Source organism: Canis lupus, chromosome 32, assembly GCF_011100685.1.
Source record: "Canis lupus familiaris isolate Mischka breed German Shepherd chromosome 32, alternate assembly UU_Cfam_GSD_1.0, whole genome shotgun sequence".
Classification (NCBI taxonomy): Eukaryota; Metazoa; Chordata; class Mammalia; order Carnivora; family Canidae; genus Canis; species Canis lupus.
In genome coordinates this window covers 35,813,937-35,841,769 of record NC_049253.1, presented here as the reverse complement: position 1 = coordinate 35,841,769, position 27,833 = coordinate 35,813,937, and the positions used below count along the sequence as shown (strand labels likewise).

The 27,833-nt window shown below is 35.3% G+C and overlaps 1 protein-coding gene across 2 annotated transcripts in view; it reads right to left on the bottom strand.

Moving 5' to 3' along the window:
• Positions 1–27,833, bottom strand: part of ANTXR2 (ANTXR cell adhesion molecule 2) — a 159,942-nt gene that overhangs the window by 19,677 nt on the left and 112,432 nt on the right. The gene's annotated exons all lie outside the window — the stretch shown is intronic.

Here is a 27,833-nt window from a genome sequence, read left to right as displayed (position 1 = left end):
GGTCAGAAGGTATTAGAAAGTTATTCATTCCATGTTAGGACTGAAGCACAGAACATTCTTTAGAGTCAGAAAACATGAAAGGAAAAGGCAAGAAACTGTCTCTTGCAATTGCAAAAAATCTAGTGTTCATTAAACTTGCTTTCTTTAAATTCAGCCTCTGGTAGACTTTTTAAACACGACAATGAAAATTCACTTTCAAGACCGTGCCCCTTTAAAATATCTCTTTGACTGAAACAAAAGAGAGGTAGTCATGCATCAGTACAATGCCATAATAAAAGCTGTGCCAAGCTGTCATACTTTAACCTGGCATCCTATCATCACAGATAGAAAGGCTATGTGAGATGACAATGTAATGTGTTGCTTGAATGGCATCCCTGAGAAAAATCCAACTGCAGCAGCACATTTTTAGATTTAAATGTGAAAGATTGGTCATTCTAAATATATATCATTGTATTTTTTCATCAAAGTCAACACCTATCTTTGCAACTTAGAGAAGATTGAATGAATAAAATATTCTTGTATTGGCAAACCCCAACATGGACAACTGTATGAGCATTTTTATCCTCTTCTGACAACATCAATGCACCTTGCAAAAAGGAAACCAGATGTTCATTCTATTTAGTGCTATTATAAGTCTGTTTTACAGACTTAAATTATATTCACTGGGGTTTTTTTTTTTCTCAAATGACGATGGCACTGAAGCTTTTGATAATGAAGAAAACATATTTTTATGTGGATTTTTTGGTACTTCTAGCTTTAAATATACAATTTAACATACTTTTAAAATAGAGCATATGGAAATGCTATAATCTGAATTCCAGGCTTAAATAATGGTTCAAAAGCTACCTTACAGTAATTGCGAACCATGCAGGTTACTGAGACTGAGAACTAACAGAAACATAAATCTCTTTGCCGTAATCATACTAACTTTCAGGACTTAAAATTTCCACAGTTAATAGCCCGTTGTTCAGGTTCTACAAAATTTATTCACATATTTTTAAAAGGATTATATCATGAGAATCCTTACTTTTGTGTGACTTGAGGTCATTTTGTATTGAGCAGTATTAAAAATAACACCTGTATAAGTCAGCCAGTGAATAAAAATTAGCAGCAACCAATGAGTTATCTTAGTGTAGCAATTTCTATCTATCCACTTAACTGCATTATCACAGAGGTGATGTCTATGAAAAAGTAAGCACTAAGCAACTGAAGTCTGACCAAAACAATTTAACATCATTCAGCTGTTCTCAAGACAAGAAGAAATTCTAAAGTATTTTTCCTTTGTTGCTGCTTTTCACTTTTATGGGGAGAAGACAAATTATACCTAAAAAAATATGACCTTAGAAACAATCTTCCAAAAAAAAAAAAAAAAAAACAAACAAAAAAAAGAAACAATCTTCCACCAATCAGTGTGTTCTTAAACAATCACTTCAATGTCTTAGGGTTCTTTATGTTGGGAGAACTGCATACTAAAAATTTATTCAAAATGATGGCTTTGGAAAACTTTCAAGATTGCGAAGGATGTGCTGAATTAATAGTGATTAATATGCATCGAATGAATCAGCCAATATTTGTGAATGAGATTCTGAATCCAATTTCTGTAAGAATTAATAATTCATTTAAGATTCGTATGTTCTTTGGCATGTTTTTGAGAAAATTCAGTTAACCAAAATATTTAACTTACCAAAACACAGCAATCCCAATCATGTCTATGAGTTTATTGTACCATGTTGTTGATGAGACGAGAAATGTGTCTAACTTGATGTTAGAAGTAAGGTTTGAGTTCTAACCTTATTATTTTACAAACCACATGTCAGCTTCCTGTCTTGAAGGTTGTGTTAGCTTATGTGAGCTGAACGAGAAGTGAGATGGTTGCCATATTGAAGCAAATTAAGAGATTTGATTTCAAGCTTAGAAAGGAAAATGAGAATTTATAAAGATCTGTAAAGACTTGCATGTGAAAGTAACTATTTTATTTTAAAAACAAATCAATTTCATCAAATGTGGAGACAGCTGAACATAATATGTCTGTAGATATTTTTAAATGAACTAAGAAATCCAACTATGTTTCTTATATGGGAAAGCTGCTATGAGGTTACCATAATTTATCATATAAGTCTTTTATCTTTGTATTCCAATGCCAAGCAAAATGCTGAGCTGGAAGTATATACTACCTGTTTACAAATGGAAAAATAATAAGAAAAGTAGACACTAAAAAAAAGCTTTTCGTTATCCCACTTTACATCCATTAGGATAGCTACTGTCAAAAAATAGATGAATAAATGAATACAATATAACAAGTGTTGGAGAAGATGTAGAGAATTGGAATTCTCACACATTGCTAGGGGATAGGTAAAACCGTGCACTGTGGAAGACAGAATGGTGATTTCTCGAAAATTAAACAGGATTATCAGATGACCCAGCAATTCCACTTCTGAGTGTATACCCCCAAGAACTGAAAGGAGGGACTCAAACAGGTACCGACTGTACAGTCTTATCCTACACTTGTGTTGATAGTGGCATTTTTCACAATAGCCAAATGCAACATCCAAAAAGTCCAGTGACAGATGAATGGCTAAAGAGAATATGGCATATGCATGCAATGAAATATTATTCAGGCTTAAAAACAATGAAATTCTGATACATGCTACAATATGAATGAACTTTGAAAACATTATGTTAGGTAAAATAAGGACAAATGTTATATGATTCGTCTTTTATGTTTTACCTAAGACAGTCAATTTCACAGAGACAGAAAATAAAATGATGGTTACCAGGGGCTAGGGAAATGAGAAAGGGGGTAGTTATTATTTGATAGGGATGATGATAAAGTTCTAGTGATGACTGCACAACAATGCCAATGTAATTAAAGCTACTGAGTTGTGTACTTAAAAATGGCTAAAGTTGTAAATCTATGTTATACGTGTTTTACCACAATAGACAATTATTATTTATAGGATTTTAAAATCAGCTGAAATATCATAATTTGTAGAATTCAGTGATAAGGTAAATTTGAGATAAACAAAAATTGAAAATTCCCATATACCCCAGTAATAATTAAGTTAGGAATATTATGGAAGATTTATGTTTAAATAAACATTTATTAATTTATTTTGAAAATATAAAAATCTTACTATAAATTTTTAAATTGTGGTTATATTTCTATACATACTTATGATGATTATTATATTTATCAACCTAGTCAGTTCCTTTTAATGTTATAATGATGGCATGTACAAAAGAAATGGCTATTGGTTAATATATATTTTTATAAGACATGTAGCCAAGAAAATATTTGACATTTCAAAAATTAACTCAAAATTCTATTTCAGATATATTGCTGTCCTAACCCAAATAGATTCTAACAGAATCCAACAAAATCTTAACTGTATGTAGTAGTTGAGAAATAAATAATTCAGAGTGAAATAAGTAAGTACCCTTTTAATTGAGAGTAGGAGGCAAAGGAGCTACTGGTTTCCCCAGCCTCTATTCTGTTCCTGCCATTTTGGTTGACCCTAATAGGGGATCTTCTCCCCTATTGCCTATCACCTGGTAAACATAGGTAACCACCACTGGGCTAGCAGATGTGGTCATCAAAGATAAAAATGTAAAGACCCTAGCTACTCCACATGTACATAATTTATAATTTCCTGACAACAGCAGCAATAATTCTAACCATTACACAATTTAGTCCTTACTATGTATACCAAGTGCTTTTCTGAGGACTTAATAAGTACTTAGTCATCACAATGGTCCGATGTGGCAGGTATTAATATTCTGAATTTATTGATGAGGAAATTGATGTTTGGAGAAGGCAAATCACTGACTCAAAATTCCATCCCAATTAAATGGCAGCTCCTGGATTTGGAACTATCGGAGTCAGCTTCCAACATTCATAATCATAAACACTATCGCACTAATATAACTTAATATCTTAATATAACTTAATATAACTTAAATATCTTTTAAACTACATTAGAGATAGGGGTGTCTGGGTGTCTCAGTTAAATATTCAACTCTTAAAAAAAAAAAAAATATTCAACTCTTGGTTTCAGCTCAGGTCATGATTAAGCCCGTTTGGCTCTACTTGTCCCTCTCCCTCTGCTCCTCCAACTCAGGCTCCCTCTCTCTCAAATAAGTAAATAAAATCTTAAAAAAAATAAACTACATTAGAGATAACAAAATATTACAGAATTAAAATGAAGGGAAAAAAAGCCCATTTTCATGAAACTTAAATCCACTGTAAACACAGAAATTAAATACATTATAAATTAAGTCTCAAGAACATTATGAAAAGGAACATAAAATATATTAGGGGAACTTATATGAGACTTTCCTATTTGAGACCACAAAAAGTGTCTCAGATCTCTAGAACTGAAAACACAAGACAAGACAGTATGTGAGAGTGTAGACTAACTACAGTAAGTTCTAAAACTTTATAGATTTTCCATTTTGGATGGAACTCTCTTTGAGAATGTATATTCACACTTTCACCTTCCTACGTGGAGTTGTCAGCACACATTCTCAAGATAAAACTGTAATAATGAATATTGGTTATTATACCAGGATGTTGTCAGTAATGTCCTCAGGGTATAATGGGGAACGTGAAGCTCTTTCTTCCTTTATATGACACCCCTCCCCCCAATGGCGTGTTGGTCTAAGTCTTGGGTCTATCAGTCCTCTCATTCTCTTCCTTGCAATGCTGACGTCTCATTACTGTGTTGTATCCCTTTTGTAGCCTCTCTGTCCCAATTCTACTGTCCTGTTTCTAATGTATCACTGGTAAGGAAACCCGATAATCAAACCCACTAAAAAGAAGCATAAGATAAAAATGGATAATAGTATGAGCTGGAACTCTCTGAACATTTATTTTACTGATTAGAGAGTTATTTACTTCCACTAACACTTCCAGATTATGTTTTAGGTATGGGAGTTGCTGATCTATTCTGTAATACCACATATAGTTGACTCTCACTGGAAGAACACAGAGGTTAGGGGCGTTGCCATGCACTGCCCCCCCACGGTTGAAAATCCACGTATAACTTTCAACTCTCCAAAAGCTTAACTACTAACAATGTACTACTGACTGGAAGCCTCACAGATAGCAAAAATAGTCAACACATATCTTGTATGCTATATGTATTATATGTTGTATTCTTACAATAAAGTAAGCTAGGGTAATGAAAATGTTATTAATAAGAGGACCATGCAGTTCAAATTCATATTGTTTGAAGGTCAACTGTAGTTGATAACATAATCTCATGAAGATTCTACAGAATAAATTCTATCTCCTGATTATATGTTGAATATAGAGCCATACTTTTCCTACATGATTGTAATATTCTTAAGTCTACATTTCAACACATTTACCAAAATAGAGTCCAATTCAAGCAGTCTACCAAATCTACACAACAAAACCAAACTCACATTATGTATATTCACTGTCATATAAGTGCACACATATTCAAATTGTACATAATTTTTCTCAAGTTGAAAATTTTGCAAATGTGCTTTGTTATATTTCCTTATTTAAATGCTTGGTTTTTAACTTCTTTTGCATATCCAGGCTAAAAGTAAATAACTATTATATTTTGTTTTTTAAGAGAAAGCAGATGAATAGTTAACTTTATAAGGGCTGAAGTCAGGGACACCAGCTGCAAATATTTTATGCTCACTGATGTGTCTCCTTTCCAAAACTCCACTTGTGCCAACAGAGTAAAATAAATGCCCTTGGATCTCTCCCTCTCGCTCCCCTCCCCCCACCATCTTTCCTTTTTCTCTTCCTTTCTCTCTCCTTCCCTCCCTCTCTCTCCTTCTCTCCTTCCAGATAAATGCCAGTCATTTGGCCAGGGCTAACTCACAGAAGGTACAGCAGGCACAGATGGTACTAATGCATAAATGTAATCTAGTAAAAGAATGCCAACGCCAACCCAGAAAAGATTCCAAATAACTGCAGTGCACTTACAGGAAGTCTGTGATTGGCAAGGTTAAAGCTGCAACTGCGAGAGCTCACTATTTGTTCCCAGATCAACAATAGAAATTTTTGAGCAAGTAAGCATATTTAATTCATCTTATTTGCCACAAATGTATTAACTTAGATGGTATTTAGATGAATGAGATATCCTTAGAAAGAATACAAAAAGGGGATAATGTCTTTAGTGCACCTGCCTGAACACAGTCACATATTCATATGTATCTGGGTATCTAGAGACTCTTCCCACCCATTCTCTATTCCCTAACTTCATTTTGTTTTCTTTATAGTTCTTGTTACCTGAAATTACTGTTGGCTGCCTATTAATATACCAAATATGCTTCCCCCAGTTCCTCTTATTATATCATTCTTCACAGGACTTCACATTCCATAGTTAAATCTTTGTTTTCTGTCTCCTGAGCTACAGGTAAACTCCCCAAGAGGAGAGGAGAGACTTGATCTGTCTTCTTTACTGCTGTCTCTTAGTACACAGTAATAAACTGTTGGTTGAATGATTATCAAAGAAAAATAAAGGTACTCAGATATAACATATGCTTACATGTTAAAACTCTTCTGACACACATTCAAATTTATTGTAAACTGCTAATATAACATTCCTTGAAGATTGTCTTAAAAAAAGAGAGAAAATATTAAGTCAAATCACCATAATCTGGAATGTCCATCAAATATCCATTATAAAGGCATATTCCTTAAATATTCATCAGTTGATTCTAAATACAAACAAAACATTAATAAAATTACCCTTGCTTAGTAATCCTATCTGTGTCTATCTCATAGTTAAGTTTGTTTCATGAAGACTGCCACCAAGAGGAGAAAAGGGTTAAACATTTAATGTGTGATTCAGTTAGCAAGAGCAGAAAGATGAGTGAAGGAGACATTCCAGGAGGTAGAACAGAGGTGCAGAAAGAATTTCCTTGTGTGATTATTTAAATGGCTCACAACAACTCTTAATGGCATAAAGGAGTGGTGCGTTTTCCTTGGAAAAAGACTTTCCTTCCTAATTTTTCATTATAAACTATTCATATTCTCCTCAAATATACTGACCTTGCAATAAAAGTCATCACTGCTACATGAGTTATAATGGTGTCCTTCCCATCATTGGAAAAAATGATTAAATTATCCAAACATAGAGGTTCCTAAACTGATTATAGTAAAATGCTTGGTAAAATGTTGCATGATTGTTATCATAAAAACCATGTAACAATATAAAGAATGATAATCATATAATTTTAAAGAAGGCTAGAAATCAGTATATGATTTCATTTATACTTTAAAAACAGGTTGAGAAAAAGTTTGAAGTAATACTTTAATAGTTTTGGTTTGTATGATATGAGACAATATTTTCTTCATCTCTGCCAAAAAACTTTTGCAAATTTTTCTTAATGAGTACATATTTGTTCTGTAATAAGAGACATTTAAAAGAAAACTTGCTACCTTATTTATTATACCCACCTTCCACATACACACACAAAAATGGAGTTACTTTTTCTCAGTCTTCCCACCAAATCAAATTATTGGAAGAAACTAAATAGCTGCTGATAATTTTAATTTTTTCTCAGATATAAGAGGCATGTTAAAAAAAAAGTGTATGGAAAAAGCAACAGAAAAGTGCTTCTGGGACAAGAGTATCAGCAAATGACTGTCAATACTTTTGAGTAAGATGAAAGGAGTGGAAAGAATGGAGGCTTTTGGGGGGCACCTGGGTGGCTCAGTTGGTTAAGCAGTGGACTCGTTCAGCTCAGGTCATGACCTTGGGGTCCTCGCATCAAGCTCCATGTTGGGCTCTGCCTTCAGTGGGGAGTCTGCTTGAGGATTTCTCTCTCTCTCTGCCCCTCCCCCTGCTTGTGTGTGCATGCTCTCTCTAAAAAATAAATAAATCTTTAAAATAAATAAATAAATAAATCTTTAAAAAAAAAAGAATGGAGGCTTTTTTTGTCTTTGAAAACCAAATCTGCCATTTGAGAGTCATCTGACCTGGAACAACTTATCTCTTTCACCCTATTTTACTTATTTATAAAATGTGGGAAGTTGTAGTACTGCCTCATAGAGTGAGTGGGTAAACTGCAGGCTTGCACATGAAGCTCCATGTTGGATACTTGATAAACACTAATAAACACCATTCCTACTGCTGCTACTACTCCTACTACTATTTCTATCTAACAAAGATGAACTGGCAAGTAGTTTGATGCATGGAATTATTTTATGTATAACTTCAAAGGAGATAATAGAGAAAAAAGAACCTTCATTAGTCAGGCTCCAAACCAAAGAAATACTTATCTACTGAGAACTTCTTTCATACACATAGTTGTTGGAGAGAGATCCTGCATGAGTTCCGAGGACTAACTCTGAGCATTCTAAGAAAACAAGAAAATAGCGCTGGCCATTGCTAAAAAGAGACAGGTTTAGGGGCATCTGGGTGGTGCAGTTGGTTGAGTGTCAGCCTCTTGGGGTTGTGATCTCAGGATCGTGAGATCAAGCCTCCTGCTGGGCTCGTGCAGCATGGAGTCTGCTGACGATTCTCACTGCCTCTCCCTCTGCCCCTTCCCCCCTCTCTAAAATAAATAAATAAATCTTAAAAAAATAAAAAATAGATAGGTTTATAACATGCTCCTAAAATTAAAACACATGCCCTCCCTTGGGAAGGATTAAGATTTTAAAAATTATATGTTCCTGCTTTTTTTTTTTTTTTAGGCACCACCTTGGCCAATTATGACAAGCACCCTTTCTTCCAGGTTGACTCAGCTTGACCAGCACAAGGTGGGCTGGATTTCAATGCCCCTCCATTACTTCCTCGGTTTCCACCTTTACGTGAAACACACTTTGCTCAACCAGAAACAGCATTCCTGAAATTATATGGACTAGAAAGGAGTATGCTGTGTCCACTTGTGTCTACACAAGTGGCCACTTGGTTTTGGAAGGAACACTGGCCATTTCACATCACTGCGATTATATGTAGTGCATTTCTGTCATGGTCTAGCTGTTGTATAGCCATTTTAAAGGGTGACACTTCAGTCGGTATGCTCTCAAGAGATGACTCAGTTTCCAATAGGATCTCTCTTCTTCAACTACAAGTACATTTCCCCCACCCCCAAAAAGGACCAAGAGCTATGATCCCATTCTAGGGTTGCAAGAAAATGTGATTTACCGGGATTTGCCATATTACCACCTAATTACAGATCACATGTTCTAATATTGAGATAGCATTCAGTTCAAAATTTAGGAAGTAACTAGACATTATTGCCAGTATTATTATGATGTTACTTTTTAAAGGGGTTCAGTGGTTTTCAAATACTACAAATGATAAAACTGAGTCCATTATAATTATGATGATATAATTATTGAGGTGTATATGTATATATTTATTTTTGCTGGATTTAATCTCTAATCAGATCAATTTTGAAATGATATAATGCTATTTAATTGTGCTATTTTCAGATCTTCTGTCATCTGAACCTGGCTACTCTTTCAAAACTATTACAATTCTTTTTTCCGAAGTCAGCACTATAATTGGTAGCACTACATTAGTACTTTGAGACATCCTGTTACAAGTAGCTTAATCTCACATCTAAAACCCAAATGAACAGCCCAAATGTTCTCACATTTTTCTAATTCTATTAAAGTTTCTTTTCCTTTTAAGACGATTTATTTCCTCATAAAAGTTCAGGTATAATTGCTGATGGAAAAAAATAGTGAGATATTTCAACAGTATTCAAGTTGGTCTCAGGGACTGGACAATGATACAAAGGAAATAAAAATCCTTTATCAAACCTAAAGATAGTAAAGAAGAAAAAAACTAACACATGAAATAATTAGAAAGCAATTAACTTTAAAATGATTGCACAATATTGAATATAATTCACTTTAAGCTCCAGTTATTTATTGCACTGCAGATTATAATGACCTTTGCACTTAAAATCAAGGTACAATAGTACTATCCATGGTTTGGATACTACTTATCTATAAGCATGCTTATATACACAAGGGGACTATCTAACAGTAAAAATTATACTTTTATTTTCTTTTTGCTATCTTTTATAGACTTCGAGGAACAAAGTCAGCAAGTAATGAATAATTTGATTATGTGTTCACTCAATCATTTGAAGGCATTTCTCATTTTAATCTTTGGTTACAAAGAAGAAAAATGTACTGATGATCTCTTTACTCTTAAGAAATAAATGAATTGGCCCTAATTTTATGCAGTTTAAAAACACCCATAAACTTAATTAAGCTTTTAACTCAGTTATAGAGAATAGGAATCAATCACTATAGTCTCAAAAGTAGCATTAAGAAAACAAGGTGCCCATTTCAGTTTCTTAATGAGCCAATTATCAGTAATAGGAAAACCTCAAAAGATTCAGATTTGGCTCAATTAAGTTCCTTGAAAACTAATCTCGTATAACTATCTAAAACAGAACAGAATAGAGCAGAAGAGGAAATTCTCTGGAACACTGCAGTATCCATAAAGGTTTAGGCGTTTCTGATTATCGACATTTGGACATATTTTCATCAAAGTTCTCATTGTAGCACATCCACAAAAATTATCCATTTGCAAGTGACTTTTTTTTTTTTTTTTTTTTTTTTTTTGCCACTTACTTGGGCTACTTCTTCCCAACTCTGACGTTGTGACTTATCTACCCTGATGGAGCTGTTGCCTAGATTGTGCAATTCTCAAAAAATACATCGCTGTTTCATTATCCAAACTAAAAATAGAGAAATCATCAAATGTTGTGTGTCACTAACAAAGTACAACTTGAGGAGTTAAGTATCTATAGAGCCATTTGTTTATACTGAGCACTAACTGTATACCTAGCACTGTGCAGGTATTCTTTAAGACCCCCTAATACTACTGAATAATTCATTGCTTTTCAATAAAAACAAGAAATAATATTTTGACAGCTGGTTACTATTTCATTCTCGTTTTTATTCATATGACTGTCTTACCTAGTCCTTATTTTTAGGAATTTGTTGTCTCAGCTATTTTGCAAAACCTTCCATGAAGTTGATTATAAACATCACTATTGTCCATTTAGACAGAGATTGGTCACAAGGAAAGAACACTGAGCAAAATGGCAAGTAATCTCGCTGAGTCTGAAGGCAAAATGTCATTCATTTCTGAGTTTGAATCAAGCTAATTAAAACCTGCCAGAGGCTTTGCAAAGCCTAACATCACTGGTAGGGCTACTCATACAAATTAACAAAATATTTTACTCTCGAGGATTATCTTTGTGAAATGCAGAACGGTGATGGAAAAGCAGGGAAAAGAAGGGAGCTCTAGAATTCAAACCCATTAAATGTATCCAAAATGCTTCTGTATTTTCATGGCAACCTCTCTATAACCAACTCAGTCCCTACAGAACAATTTAAATAATGCTGAGAAAGTAGTACATTACCTTAAGTCTTGCTACTTTGTTATCCGTGGTGGTTAATATATTGTATTATATGTAGGAATAATTACTACTGTTATACTCATTAAAAGCCACTAAATCACAAGACCATTTTAAACTGCTGCAGTAGGAGAAAAATGTTCCGATTTTTACAGTATCATAGTCTGGCACCACCCCCAAAAGAATGATGTACTGCACTGCTTGGGGGGAAAACGTGAACATGAGTTCTTGTACTTAAGTGTATATTTCTAATTTGTGTGACAAATAAAAGGTTGTTTTTTTTTTTTTTTGAGCCTACACACACACACACACACACACACACACACACACACACACAGCCTACTCTATGCCTATCACAATATAAAAGCAAGCCACTGGCTTAAGCTGTAGCCCATATGGTTGTTATACATACCCTTGTGCGTTTGGGATAACATGCTTTGTGTTGGCAATTTTCATTTCAATGGCCTATTAATCTTTTAAATACATTAAGCATGTCCACCACTGCTGCCAGACTCCCTGCCCCTTGGATTCTCTTTCCTTTTAAGGGAAGCCAGAGGTTGCAGCAGAGTGACTCTTGCCAATGGGACGATAAAGAAATTCAGTTAAAATTACAAAGTTGTTTTGTAATTGCCTGAAGACATGACAATTTTCTACGCTTAAGCTTTCTAAAATTAAGCGTAAGTGCTTTTCAAACAGGTCATTCTTGGTTTTTAAAACATTATGTGACTTATTTAACTCCTGAATCTAGATGTGGTTTCCAGCAGCTTTACTGGAGACAGACTCATCCATCGCAGAGCTGCTTTGGGGAGAGTGGGTCTTCTTTCTGCCACATGCCTTCTGCAGGGCACCACCCACCGAAGGGAGGGATGAGAGAGCAGGTACGTGGAGATCTCTTGCCCAATGAGAAGTCAACTTAGTACGTTAAGCAATGTGTGCAGAAGTTCAATATGGAGATCTCTTAGAGGTATGCCTCAGAGTTTCTTTATATAGCAGTAGTTAACCTAAATATGGAATAATCTTATTCCTCAAAATCCCCATTATAATTTCAGCTTCCAGATCTTCATGTCATACAGTACTCATCTTATATCATCTTATCAGAAGAAACGCACTGATTTCCTAGGTCAACCATTATCCATCTTATTTCATTGGAAGAAATGCACTGGTTTCCTATGTACTACAATTAATGGCTAAAATAGTTGGTAATATTTATTGAGTGTTTACTCCATCACAGGCAACGAAATGAAGTAGGGTATTTATATGACATAACATAAAGCCAGGGAGGCAGTTTTATGTTTTCTGCCTTAAGAAAACTACTATCTGTTGATGTGAGATCCTCAATACAAGTTAAACTGAAATACTCAGTTTTTATTAGGTACCTTTGTATCAGAGCGTTCAGACTCATTTTGTGGTGTTCCTCTGGCACTCCTCCAGGGGATTTAGCCATCCTGCCTCTGGTATAATGAGAATGAAGGAAGGACCCCATGTGGTCAAGAAGGTCTGAATTACAAAAACTAGAACCCAAAATACATTTATTCTGGCCATCATAAATAGGCCTTACTTTAATGTATTTGTTCTTATACAAAAATACATATCCCAGATTTTGTCACTACATAATGACCTAAAATTTAAAAAAAAATAAAAACAAAAAAAGCTGAAAAGGGGGGAAAGTAAGCTCTTCTAAAGCAGAATATGTAAAGTGGGAAAATGCAGTTAGAATGAGATTAAGAAACAGAAGCTGCCAATTTGGGAAATATAATAATTATCATGGTAAAAATAATAACAGCAAATATTTATTAAGAACTTTCTGGATTTCAGTCCCGGGGCTATGTGCTGTACTATCTCATTAAATCTCCAAATAACCCCTATGTGATAAAGTGCTATTATATAACAATTTCTACTTTAAATATTGAAAAAAGGAAAATGAGTTTTAGAGTACCTCAGAATGTGTTTCAGGGACACCTTATGCAGTTAAAGTGAGACTAAAAGTAAGGTCATGTCCCCCTGTAAACAGACTCTAAGGGAACTATCTGTCTTCAAAATGTTCACTGGGAGTGCTTTTAGAAACAGCCCTGCTTCTGTGAGGGAAGTAGGACTGGGCAAAGCGAGAATCTATGTTGTGTTCCAGTTTCAGGAGACCTCACCCGCATCACCAGGGAGTGGGAAGTGGGACTGGCCCTTCAAATTGCTCTGAACTGAGGACCCCCACATCAATCAGCCCCTGAATGTGGGTGCCCTCCTCTGTTCCTGTTGAACCATTAGAGGAAATAGTTTTCCTATAATTTTCATGAACTTCTCAATGGAAGGAAGGAAGGAAGGAAGGAAGGAAGGAAGGAAGGAAGGAAGGAAGGAAGGAAGGAAGAATGAGCATAGGGGACGAGAGAAAACCCAATTTTCGTTTTTTAACTGAAGGCATTTATTTTTCAGGATGGTTAATGCCACCTAAAGGTATACATACCAGATAGTTTATATCCTACTCCTAAAACATTAGACAGCAGGTACCATATAAAATAGAAAAGGGCACAATGCTCTATCTCTTTTCTTATTAAAGTGAAGATTCATATACTCACACGGACAATATTTCAAATTGCCATGAATCTCTACTATGTGTGAGATGCTTGCTTCTTCTGGCCACAGAAGCAAATAGGGACGAACTATAATAACTGAATGGTAATCCCTATTTCTTAGCCAGATGGGGCTATGTTGAGACCGTTGAGAAGAGGTACCCAGGACAGAAGTTCTTCCCATTGGAATCATCCTCCTTCCTTCAAATTTGGGGCTCAGTGGATCATTCACATCTTTCACATCTAGTCTTATTTTAGACTAGCTGATGTAAACAGGAAGAAAGTTCACAGAAGCAAAACATGACACTAGAAAAAAAAGATAATTATGCAGCTCTGCACTGCTACCTCCTCTTAAAGCCGAATTTGTTCTTATATACTGTTTCAATCAGGTAAACATGATTATTTGGGCAGCAAGGTCCTATTTACAACAAAGATTGGTTTGGCATGACCATCATTCACGTTTTAAGCGCTACAAAGAATAAACAGCAAGATAAGCTCATAATACAAACAATATAAAATTGTTTATTTTGTTCCAGTAGAACATTTTCTAACCTAGGGCTTCTAAACACCCTTACTATGGGTGATGTCGAAAACACTTCCTGCACAAGCAGAGATCTGTGTTTCCTTTGCCACAGACAATAAATCTTTAGTGTCTTCTCCTGATACGCATCACTCCACTTGCTCTCAAGAGGCAGTGTATGTCTCTCTTGCCTTCCCCCTCACCTAACAAGGTCACTGTTGAGTGATGATACAACTTACTGCAAAAACGTACACACATGCACAATAATTACCTACTATAAAGTATCTTGTCAGTATATCACAAAACTCTTATAAAAGGTTGCTTTCCAAACAATATATAAACTTAATATCACAAATATAAATTTGAATACGTCTATCTAAAAACAGATTTCTGTCCTCTCTATTCATTACCATTATAAAATTATACTTTATCCAGAAGGCACATAACTGAGAAATTAATTTTAGCTTCAGAGAAATTGACCTACTTTTCCTTGAGTGATAACCTGGGAAGTAAAAAATAAATAAATTACTAGTCAACTGCATTCACTTCTAGCTTGCAAAACCAAAGCCTTTATCAGTTACTGAGAAAAACAATGGCAAAAATGTGTAAGGTGGAAAATTTTGTTAGCCTCACTAGCTTTTTTTCAACCAGAGTTCCATGAGTGCCTTAAGATCTTTGGAGGCATCTATTTGTATATGATAGACTAACTTCTCACCCAAGCCTTATGCTCACTGTATGGCATCCTTGTGAGAATGAAAAATCATCCCTTAAAATATTTCCTGTTCTGTGATTCAGATAAGAAGACTCAACTGAAAATTTCAGTTTACAAAAAAAGAAAAGGTTCAGAGAGGTTATATAACTTGCTCAAGGCCAAACAGCTGATAAATTCAAAAGCTGATATTTGAATCTGGACTTTTGACAATAAAGCTGGGGTAAATCACATAATGAACACAAGGCATGCATTATTACAAATTTCAGGCATGACTTATTTTGTTTTCTTAAGCTGTCAAATTAAGATACACAGAAATTCAGAAGCACATTTTAGACTAACTCTCTTAAGTAAAATAAACCATAACAGATGCCTATGAGTAAGGTCTTAAGCAACACAAAGATAATACAAGTCTTTTTTAAAAAGTCACATTCTTCAATCTCTGGAACAAAGCAATTTCTAAACCCATTCAATAAATATTGTAACAATATTATAATGACTTAAAATCATGATGGAAGTCTTTTCCATTTCAGTAACAAAGGAAGGAAGGAAGGTAGGAAGGCAGGAAGGCAGGAAAAAAGAAAAGAGAAGACAGCAAAGCAAGGAAGCAAGGGAGGGAACAAGGAAGGGAAGGTGGGAGAAAGAAAAGAAAATTGTCCTTGGAACAATTATTCAGATCTTTAAATTAAAACAAAGTTTTTAATATCAGCATCATAATACCCTCCGTACATGATTTATACCCTTTGGACTTAGTCATCATCTTTCCTTTGAGTCCTCTTTCATTCTCTGATTTCCACTTTAGATCTCCAGTATCTTTAGCAGGACAAAGAGAGCCTCTACATCCTTTGGCCATGCTTCATGTTCAGAAAATATTATCCCTGAATGTCTTGCTATTATTTAAAGACAAAGGAAATTAGCTTCCAGTATGGATGACAGAATGAAAATGCTTCAATTAAAGTATAAAGTGTGTCTGAACGTCATGAGAAGAACGGAAAGGTGGAAGACACAGGAACCCACAAACAGGATGAAAGCGCAGGCGCTAACGTGGGTTTGGTACGTTGTCACCTGATATTCACATGTCTGGGATGACTAAGAGCTGTCTGTTAAATAGAGGATGACAGGTAGTAATTATTTTAATGCAATACATTGTGCACTAAACCAAGATGGCTGGGATAAAGTGTCACATGCAGGTCATTAATGATGACAAGGGCTGGATTCCGCTGCAGCAGCTGTCACTGTACCAGGTGGGCAACCCTACTGCCATACTCCTTATCTCTATGGAGGTCCTTCCTGGGAAAGTGCAGGCTGATACAGCAGGTTAGGAAACATATGTAATCACAGATACAGAAATAGGCACATAAAACCTCAGTGTGCACTGTGTGCCCCAAGAATTTACTTCTTGGTGGAGTATGTCGTCATAAAGCACTAACTGCAGGGTACTGTAAGTGCAAATGTTGACGTCATCAAACTCGGAGTTTGAACTGTGAGTTTAAACAAACCACTGCTTGATCTTTGTTAAATTCTTTTGTGCATAGCAGAGAACCTACTTTTTATAAGGGTTAAATTAAAAATGGAATGCAACATAGCTGGCACATAGAAGGTATGGGATAAAGTTTAGTTATCTGCTTAGCCACGGAGTATTTTGGTTAAGTCTAGATTAAGACCTTCTGTTAGGGAACATGTGTCACTCTTAAAAGTTTTGCTGAAAATACATCAACTTACAAGTAGTATAACTTATGAATTATAGACGTATATTTTAAAAATAAGGCATGCAAGTGATGACTATATTTAAATGCTTAGGAAAGGAAAAGAATGGCTATCATATCAGTATTGTCCTTTTTAAATATGCAAGTCTATAAAATCACTAACAAATTTCTTTAAAAATTCCCACTCAATATTCATTATCTTACTCACTATGTTACATTCTTTTTTAACTGAACAATAATCCTAAGATTCTTTGTTGGATCATCAATCTTAGAAATGGTTGTAGAATATGAATATGGTTTAATATGGCTGTAGAATATATGCCCCCAATTCCTTTATCATATCTTCATTCGTTACTCTTTCCCCCAATTTATTTAAGACTTCAGTAGTTACTATTTATACCATTCCTATCAACACATCAAATATCATTATCAGCATGAGTCTGTAACACTGTTTTCATATCCAACAGTTCACAAGAACCTACAGACCCTCATCTTTCAATTATTACCCATGTTCATTTATGAAACTCTCATTGTTTTAGAAGCACAGCCACATCACCAGTAGCAACATATCCCCACCTCTTAATTTCTAAAAAAAAAAAAAACAAAAGTAGGAAGTATGTTTAAATGCTCATGTTTTTCAACACAATGAAAAAGAAAAATTCTGGCATCAACAATTTTAAAAATCAAATAGTCACCTGTATGGCAGTAACATTTTTAAAAATCAAATGGTCACCTGTAATCTTATAAACCATATAATTGAATTAGTACAATTAATTATTCCTTTGTTTTCCATTTCTGACTCCTAAAAACATTCTAAAAACAAAGCAGGATATGTTTGGAAAGGATGAGAAAAGTGTTTATTCTAAATATTGTGACAGAGGCTTTAAAATTTGGTTTATATGGACATTCTTCTTATGCCTTCAATTATAACATTAGTATCTTTATATGGGCGGAAGCACATAGAATGATATCTTGGGAACAAGAAAGACTTATCATTTCTTACAGTTTGGTAAAGAGGTATTTTCTTAGGACATAAAAACGAAAATAATAATGTCAGCAGGCCATGACACAAACATCTTTTAAGATTCCTCATTGAAAATGGAATCAAAGACAGCTTTAAAATGAGTAAGCCCTGACCTTCAACATGACATGTAAGAAACCTAAGAACCAATACATTATGTCAGGAAAGTCCACAGCACTGATGGCAGGCAGAGGAAGAGGAAGCAGACCTTGACATGTTTAACTTTCAGTTCACTACTTATATGCTAGGGATTTGCCTTAAAACTAATGGCTAGCTACCCAGTTGCTTCAATTTTCACTACTGTACCCGAGAAGAGAGACACTTGAAAAATTACTGTAGTGAGGTCTTTAGTAATAATCTGGGCATACTATTTATAGCTAGATCAAAGGATAATTTTGACAAATCGAATCAGTTGCTACATAGATCAAAATGAGAGCTGAAGCAAGAAAGGATGATCAAGAAAATAAACAGTAGATTTAATGTAAATTTAACTGCAGTCTAAAACGATGATGATGAATTCTGAAAAAAAAAAAATTTAAACCTATATAAAAAAGTAGGTTTTAAGAGGGACTATAAATAATAAATTACAAGACTGTGCAAACAGTCCCTGAAACTAAAAATTATGGGTTTTCTATAGTGAATATGAATTTTGATACCAAGCATACTTGGAAAATTTAATTGGGGACTGTGTAATAATCTAAGTGTCTGGGTAGAACTCTCCTTTTTAGTTTGATTTTATAGATCAGAAAAAAATGATTTTAAAAGTTTAATATTATGAGTAACCTGTTAAATTGACCATAACAACATCTTTCCAAATATGTCTCCTGAGGCAAGGTAAGCAACAGCAAAAAAATAAATGGGATTGGGACTACATCAAAATAAAAAGGACAGCAAAGGAAACAACCAACACAACTAAATGACAATCTATGGAATGGGCAAAGATTATGCAAATGACATAGCTGATAAAGGGTTAGTATCCAAAATATACAAAAAAAACTTATACAACTCAACACCAAAAACCCCCCAAATGATCCAATTAAAAAATGGGCAGAAGGCGGGGCAATATGGTGGAAGAGTAGGATCCCCACGTCATCTGTCCCCAATATTACCTAGATAACTTTCTAGTCACTCTGAAAACCTATGAATTTGGCCTGAGATTTAAAGAGAGAACAGCTGGAACACTACAGAGACAAGAGTTTGTGCTTCTAACAAGTACAACTCATTTTCAGCCAATCTGCACTGAGCAAAATGACTAGAAAGAAATCACCACAAATGAAAGAATCAGAAACAGTACTCTCTGCCACAGAGTTACAGAATTTGGATTACAATTCGATGTCAGAGAGTCAATTCAGAAGCACAATTATAAAGCTATTGGTGGCTCTGGAAAAAAAGCATAAAGGATTCAAGAGACTTCATGACTACAGAATTTAGATCTAATCAGGCCGAAATTAAAAATCCATTAAATGAGATGCAATCCATACTCGAGGTCCTTACAACGAGGGTTAATGAGGTAGAAGAAAGAGTGAGCAACATAGAAGACAAGTTGATGGCAAGGAAGGAAGCTGAGGAAAAAAGAGAAAAACAATTAAAAGATTAAGGAAAAATAAATGACAGCCTCAGAAGGAAAAAATCTATGTTTAATTGGGGTTCCAGAGGGCGCCGAAAGGGGCAGAGGACCAGAAAGTGTGTTTGAACAAATCATAGCTGAGAACTTCCATAACTTGGGTAGGGAAATAGGCATTCAGATCCAGGAGATAGAGCGATCTTGCCCTAAAATCAATAAAAACCTTTCAACACCTCGACATTTAATAGTGAAACTTGCAAATTCCAAAGATAAAGAGAAAACCCTTAAAGCAGCAGGACACAAGAGATCCCTAAATTATATGGGACGAAGTATTAGATTAACAGCAGACCTCCACAGACACCAGGATCACACCCTGGGCTGAAGGGAGGCACCAAACTACTGAGCCACCCAGGGATCCCCCCATGCATATTTTCAAACCATACTGCCTTGAAACTAGAACTCAATCATAAGAAGAATTTGGAAGAAACTCAAACACATGTAGGTTAAAGAGCATCCTCTTAAAAGATGAATGGGTCAACCAGGAAGTTAGAGAAGAGAATGAGAATGAGAATGAAGATACTACCATTCAAAATCTTTGGGATACAGCAAAAGCAGTCCTGAGAGGGAAATACATCGCAATACAAGCATTCCTCAAAAAACTGGATAAAACGGAAATACATAACCTAACCTTGCACCTAAAGGAACTGGAGAAAGAACAGCAAATAAAACTTACACCAAGCAGAAGAAGAGAGTTAATAAAGATTTGAGCAGAACTCAATGAAACAGAGACCAGAAGAGCTGTGCAACAGATCAACAAAACCAGGAGTTGGTTCTCTGAAAGACTTAATAAGATAGATAAACCATTAGCCAGCCTTATTAAAAACAAAAGAGAAAAAGACTCTAATTAATAAAATCTCATGAAAAAGGAGAGATCACCACCACTACCAAGGAAATACAAACGATTTTAAAAACATATTATGAGCTGCTATGCACCAATAAATTAGGCGATCTAGAAGAAATGGACGCATTTCTGGAATGCCACAATCTACCAATCCTGGAACAGGAAGAAACAGAAAACCTGAACAGGCCAATAACCAGGGAGGAAATTGAAGCAGTCATCAAAAACCTTACAAGACACAAAAGTCGAGGGCCAGATGACTTCCCAGGGGAATTCTATCAAACGTTTATAGAAGAAACAATACCTATTCTACTAAAGCTGTTTGGAAAGATAGAAAGAGATGGAATACTTCCAAACTTGTTCTATGAGGCCAGCATCACCTTAATTCCAAAACCAAAGACCCTATCAAAAAGTAGAATTATAGGTCACTATCCCTGATGAACACAGATGCAAAAATTCTCACCAAATACTAGCCAATAGGATCCAACAGTACATTAAGAAGATTATTCACAATGACCAAGTAGGATTTATCCCCGAGATGCAAGGCTGGTTCAACACTCGTAAAGCAATCAATGTGATAGATCATATCAACAAGAGAAAAAACGAGAACCATATGATCCTCTCAATAGATGCAGAGAAAACATTTGACAAAATACAGGATCCATTCTTGATCAAAACTCTTCAGAGTGTAGGGATAGACGGAACATTCCTCAGCATCTTAAAAGCCATCTATGAAAAGCCCACAGCAAATATCATTTTCAATGGGGAAACACTGGGAGCCTTTCCCCTAAGATCAGGAACACGACAGGGATATCCACTCTCACCACTGCTATTCAACATAGTACTAGAAGTCCTAGCCTCAGCAATCAGGCAACAAAAAGAAATAAAAGGCATTCAAATTGGCAAAGAAGAAGTCAAACTCTGACTCTTTGCAGATGACATGATACTCTACATAGAAAACCCAAGAGTCCACTCCAAGATTGCTAGAATTCATACAGAGCTCGGCAGTGTCGCAGGATACAAAACAATGCCCAGAAATCAGTGGCATTTTTATACACTAACAATGAGACTGAAAAAAGAGAAACTAAGGAGTCAGTCCCATTTACAATTGCACCCAAAAGCATAAGATATCTAGGAATAAACCTAACCAAGAGGTAAAGGATCTGTACCCTAAAAACTACAGAACACTTCTGAAAGAAATTGAGAAAGACACAAAGATGGAAAAATATTCCATGCTCATGGATTGGAAGAATTAATATTGTGAAAATGTCAATGACCCAGAGCAATTTACACATTCAATTCAATCCCTATCAAAATACCATGGACTTTCTTCAGAGAGTTGGAGGAAATCATCTTTTTTTTAATTTTTTTAAAAATTTGTTTATTTATTCATGACAGACAGAGAAAGAGAAAGAGAGAGAGACAGAGGCAGAGGGAAAACCAGGCTCCGTGCTGGGAGCCTGACGTGGGACTCCATCCTGGGTCTCCAGGATCACACCCTGGGCTGAAGGCGGCGCTAAACCACTGGCCACCAGGGCTACCCGGAACTACTCATCTTAAGATGAGTGTATGGAATCAGAAAAGACCCCGAATAGCCAGGGGAATATTAAAAAAGAAAACGAGAGCCGGGGGCATCACAATGCCAGATTTCAGGTTGTACTAAAAGCTGTGGTCATCAAGACAGTGTGGTAGTAGCACAAAAACAGACACATAGATCAATGGAACAGAATAGAAAATCCAGAAATGGCCTCTCAACTCTATGGTCAATTAATATTCAACAAAGCAGGAAAGACTATCCACTGGAAAAAGGACAGTCTCTTCAATAAATGGTGTTGGGAAAATTGGATAGCTGTATGCAGAAGAATGAAACTAGACCATTCTCTTAGACCATATACAAAGATAAACTCAAAATGGATGAAAGATCTGAATGTGAGACAAGATTCCATCAAAATCCTAGAGGAGAACACAAGGCAACACCCTTTTTGAACTTGGCCACAGCAACTTCTTACAAGATACATCTATGAAGGCAAGGGAAACAAAAGCAAAAAATGAACTCTTGGGACTTAATCTGGATAAAAATCTTCTGCACAGCCAAAGAAACAGTCAACAAAACTAAAAGACAACCTACAGAATGGGAGAAGATATTTTAAATGGCCTGTCAGATAAAGGGCTAGTATCCAAGATCCAAGATCTTTAAACTCAACATCAAAGAAACAAACAATCCAATCATGAAATGGGCAAAAGACATGAAGAGAAATCTCACAGAGGAAGACATAGACATGGCCAACATGCACATGAGAAAATGCTCCGCATCTCTTGCCATCAGGGAAACACAAATCAAAACCACAATGAGATACCACCTCACACCAGTGAGAATGGGGAAAATTAACAAGGCAGGAAACAACAAATGTTGGAGAGGATGTGGAGAAAGGGGAACCCTCTTGCACTGTTGGTGGGAATGGGAACTGGTGCAGCCACTCTGGAAAACTGTGTGGAGGTTCCTCAAAGAGTTAAAAATAGACCTGCCCTATGACCCAGCAATTGCACTGCTGGGGATTTACCTCAAAGACAGATGCAGTGAAACGCCGGGACACCTGCATCCCCATGCTTCTAGCAGCAATGTCCACAATAGCCAAGCTGTGGAAGGAGCCTCGGTGTCCATCGACAGATGAATGGATAAAGAAGATGTGGTCTATGTATACAATGGAATATTACTCAGTCATCAGAAAGACGAATAGTCACCATTTGCTTCGACGTGGCTGGAACTGGAGTGTATTATGCTGAGTGAAGTAAGTCATTCGGAGAAGGACAAACATTATATGGTCTCATTCATTTGGGGAATATAAAAAATAGTGGAAGGAAATCAAGGGGAAAGGAGAGAAAATGAGTGGGAAATATCAGTGAGGGTGACAGAACATGAGAGACTCCTAACTCTGGGAAACGAACAAGGGGTGGTAGAAAGGGAGGTGGTCCGGGGGTGGTGGTGACTGGGTGATGGGCACTGAGGGGGGCACTTGATGGGATGAGCACTGGGTGATATGCTATATGTTGGCAAATTGAACTCCAATAAAAAATATTTTAAAAAATGGGTGAAAGGCATGAATAGACATTTCTCCAAAGAAGACAGAGTTGGCCAACAGACACATGGAAAGATAATCAACATCACTCATTATCAGGAAAATGCAAAAACCACAAAGAGATATCTATCACCTCAAATCTGTCAGAATGGCTAAAATCAAAAAGAAAAGAAACAGCAAGTGTTGGCAAGGACGTGGAGAAAAAGGAACCCTCTAGCGCTACTGGTGGGAACGCAAATTGTTACAGCTACAGTGGAGGAAAGTATGGACACTACATTAAAAATTTAAAAATGAGGGCACCTAGATGGCTCAGTGGACAAGCGTCTGCCTTTGGCTCAGATTGTGATCCCGGGGTCCTAGGATGTAGGGCCGCATCAGGCTCCCTCCGGGGAGCCTACTTCTCCCTCTGCCTAGGTCTCTGCCTCTCTCTGAGTCTCTCATGAATAAATAAATAAAATCTTTAAAAAATATAGATATAACTACCCTGTGATCCAGTCATTGCACTACTGGGTATTTACTCAAAGAATACAAAGACGCTAATTTAAAGGAATATATGCACCCCTACATTCATCTTATCATTATTTACCTTAACTAGCCAAACTAGATAGCAGCCCAAGTGTCCATCGATAGATGAATAAAGAAGATGTACATACAGAGAATGGAATATTATTCAGTCATAAAACAGAATGAAATCTTGCCACTTGCAACAACACGGATAGATCTAGAGAATAATACTAAGTGAAATAAGTCAGTTAAAGGAAGACAAATACCACATGATTTCACTCATATGTGGAATTTAGAAAGAAAAACAAAGGAAAAAAGAGACAAACCAAGAAAATAACTCTTAACAAAAGAGAACAAACTGAGGGGAGGTGGTGGGGGCATGGGTGAAATAGATGAAGGGGATTAAGAGTACACTTACTGTGATGAGCACTAAATAATGTACAGAATTGTTGAATCACTATATTTTACATCCAAAACTAATAACACACTGGAATTATAATTTTCTAAGAAATAAATGAGTAACCTACTGATTTATTCATTACCACTACTTATATTTTTTAAGAGAAAAATGTTTCATAATTATTCCTTAGCCTTGGTCCCTGCACAGTATCTGTAGATGCTCAAAAATCAATCCACAAATGACTTTCTGACCCCAATATTTCCAAAACTGTGGTTAAGCAAAATCACTAACGATTTTAGGTTATTTAAATAGTTTACTAGTATTTCCCATTACTATATTGGTCTCTTCAATTTAATTTCACTGGCATAATTTTCTCAATTCAATGTATGAGCCTATAAATTACAACTAAAACACTGAATTTTAAGCTGTGGTGCATTTTCTATATAATTGGCCAATTAAATCTGAAACATAAAGTAGAATTTAATTAGCAAACTTAATTTCCCAATCAAAGAAAGTTAATATCACTTACTATCTACCTGTGTGACTCTGGCAAATTACATGACCTTTCTGAGTCTGTTTCCTTCTATAAAAGAGAGATAAATGTACTTTGCAGTGAGTTACTTTGAAAATTAGAGCAACATACATAAGGTCACTAGTATGCTGGCACATAGCTACTTTTCTATAGATTATGCTGGAGTTTGTTATTAATGATGATATCAATAATGATGGTGATGTGTTCTGTCTTCTATACAATTATATTCTCAAACAATTTTTTTAGTTAAGTCTATCTACAAGTTTTGACTTTCCATGCTGGCCATAACAGTTTGGGATCCTAACACTGTTCCAACATCACTATAATTACCTTAGGTATATGTTGCATTAGAGTCTTTCCTGACTTTTTATATTTGCCTGTTTTAAAGTCATAGGGATAGAAGGCACAAGATAGGGAACATAGTCAATGGTATTGAAACAGCATCGTATGGTGGCAGATAGTTACACTTGTAAGAAGAGCATCTCCTTGTTGAATCACTATACTATACACCTGAAACTAATGTAACATTGTGTCTCAACTGTATTTCAATTTTAAAATAAGTAAATAAATTTTTAAAATAAGCAATTAAAAATAATAAATAAATAGGTACAGCCTATGGGAAGTAGTACGGAGATTCCTCCAAAAATTAAGAATTAGAACCACCATATGATCCATCAAAAAAAAAGGATTAGAAGAAGAAAAAGAGAAGCTAAAGGCTGCTGTGCTTCCATGTCTTGCTTGATCTTTATAATTCCCTTTATTTTGCTGTTTCTATCCATACTGTATTCTTAATGAAATATTTCTGATATACATTTGAAATATTAAAGATCAAAAAATTTGAGATTAAAATAACATTAATCCTGTACTTTTATTTATGAATAATATCTAAAATATATTTTTATTTAACTGATCAAGAGTAAGGTAATTCTACTATAAGAATAAAATCATAATCAAACCATTGTCCTTAAAGGTTTATCTTAAAAGCATTCAAAACCTAGAGATCGCCAAAAGTGTTGTCATCTAGTTAGGGGAAAAGACCACTTAATAAAAGTACTGTTTTTGGTTAATTTAAATCAAAATGGTTGATTTTTTTTTTTTTAGCATTTGTCCACCGATAACTCAAGTTGGAAAATCAATTTCAGAGTGACCCAATAGGAAAAAGGTTCCATGCAGCTATATATATTTAATGACAGAAACATATTAGTACTTCACCACTTATAAGAGCACCAAATAAAAGAAAATCTGTGTTTAAATTACTTTGCAGTTGTGACACAAGGCAGCAAATTGCAACATATCAAAATGACAATGGAGATAATCCAGTATCACACATTAATATCTTCTCTTTTTCTGGAAGAAGAAAAGCAGTAAGAAATTGACTAGTCTTATAAAGACAGAAAACTGGCATAAAATTTAAATATATTGCTCTCTTAAATCTGTATTCTTTCTACTTTCTTCCACGTGCAGTTATTTTTAATTTATTTAAAGCATAATAGCAAAATATCCAGTATGGATTTAGAATCACAGTATTGTTATAGTTTTTTAAACACGTTTCGGAACACTGCGAGGCATATGTGCAATTTTTTAACTCTTAAAGTAACTTTTAAAATGTTTATATGTATTACTATTTTTATTTTAATTCCAGTGAAGTTAACATACAATGTCATACTAGTTTCAAGTTGTTTTTATGTATTATTCAATTATTGATGGGCTTAAAATATGTCTAATAACTACAAAAGTATGAATTAGCTTAAACAGGTTTGTAAAAAATAGACCCACCTTTTTACATACACAAATTTTTTTCATTCATCAGAGTTTATTAAAGCCTACTGTCTGAGAGGCAATGCACAATGTCCTGGGGATACCCCTGTGAACATTACAGGAAAAGTCCTGTCTTCATAGAGCTGGCCTGGTTTGAAATTAGAAAAAAAGACGAGATTGCTAGAATTCAATGGTTATCTTTGTTATCACTTATTTCTCCAAATGAGAAAACTGAGGACCAGAGAGAAGAGGAAATTGGGGCTAGGTTTCAAGTTAATCAATGACAGAATAGAGATCCAAGTCTCCGGACTCTCAGTGTAGTAATTTTGCCAATATGTCACCAGGGGCTTTAGGACTCCTCCAATCCTGCTTTCTTCTCATAACTTACTGCCCTAATTCCCAAGCTCATGCCCCAACCTAGAACACTACTCTTCCTGGAATCCACAGCTATTTCATCCCTCTTGTGCCTTTGAAAATAAATGCTCTTCCTTCTGGAGCACAGAATTGAACTGGAGGGGAAGTTTCTGTACAAAAAGGGGAGGACTTAGACAATTTCTAAGGTCCTTTATGATGCAAAAGATCCTTATTAACTTTCTGGGCACTTTATTGCCAATTCTAAACATTATCTTTTATTTATAGATGCAGCTTATTAACCTTTTATGGAGTTCATTGCCATTTCTAAATGTGATCTTCTATTTATAGGTGCATGCAAAATTAAATGGGCATTACATATAGAATGAGATAATATGCATGCATTCTGTCCATATTTCCAGTTTACTGATACAGACACTGATTCAAAATTATTAATTTCTATACCAGAAGAATCAGATTCAAAATTGAAATTTTATTTTTTTTTTCAAAATTGAAATTTTAAAAGTACTTTCCTACCAGTACAATTGTCTTAATTCATATAGTTATTGACTGAATAGGGAGAAAAAATAAAGCGATGCACTGTAAAATGACAGCATGGCATAATGGAGTGCTCACGCACCAGAAATCAGAACACTTGGGTTTGAATCTAAGTTCTGTTACCTTCCAGCAATATAACCTTGGGAAATTCACTAAATATCTCTGTGTCTCAAATTCTTCATCTGTAATATGGGAATATAGACAGACAGCTGACTCTTGGCACTACAAAGAGTTGAGCATACCTAACAGAACACACCTCAGACACAGTAGGTAGTCAGTGACTGTTAGCTACATTTGA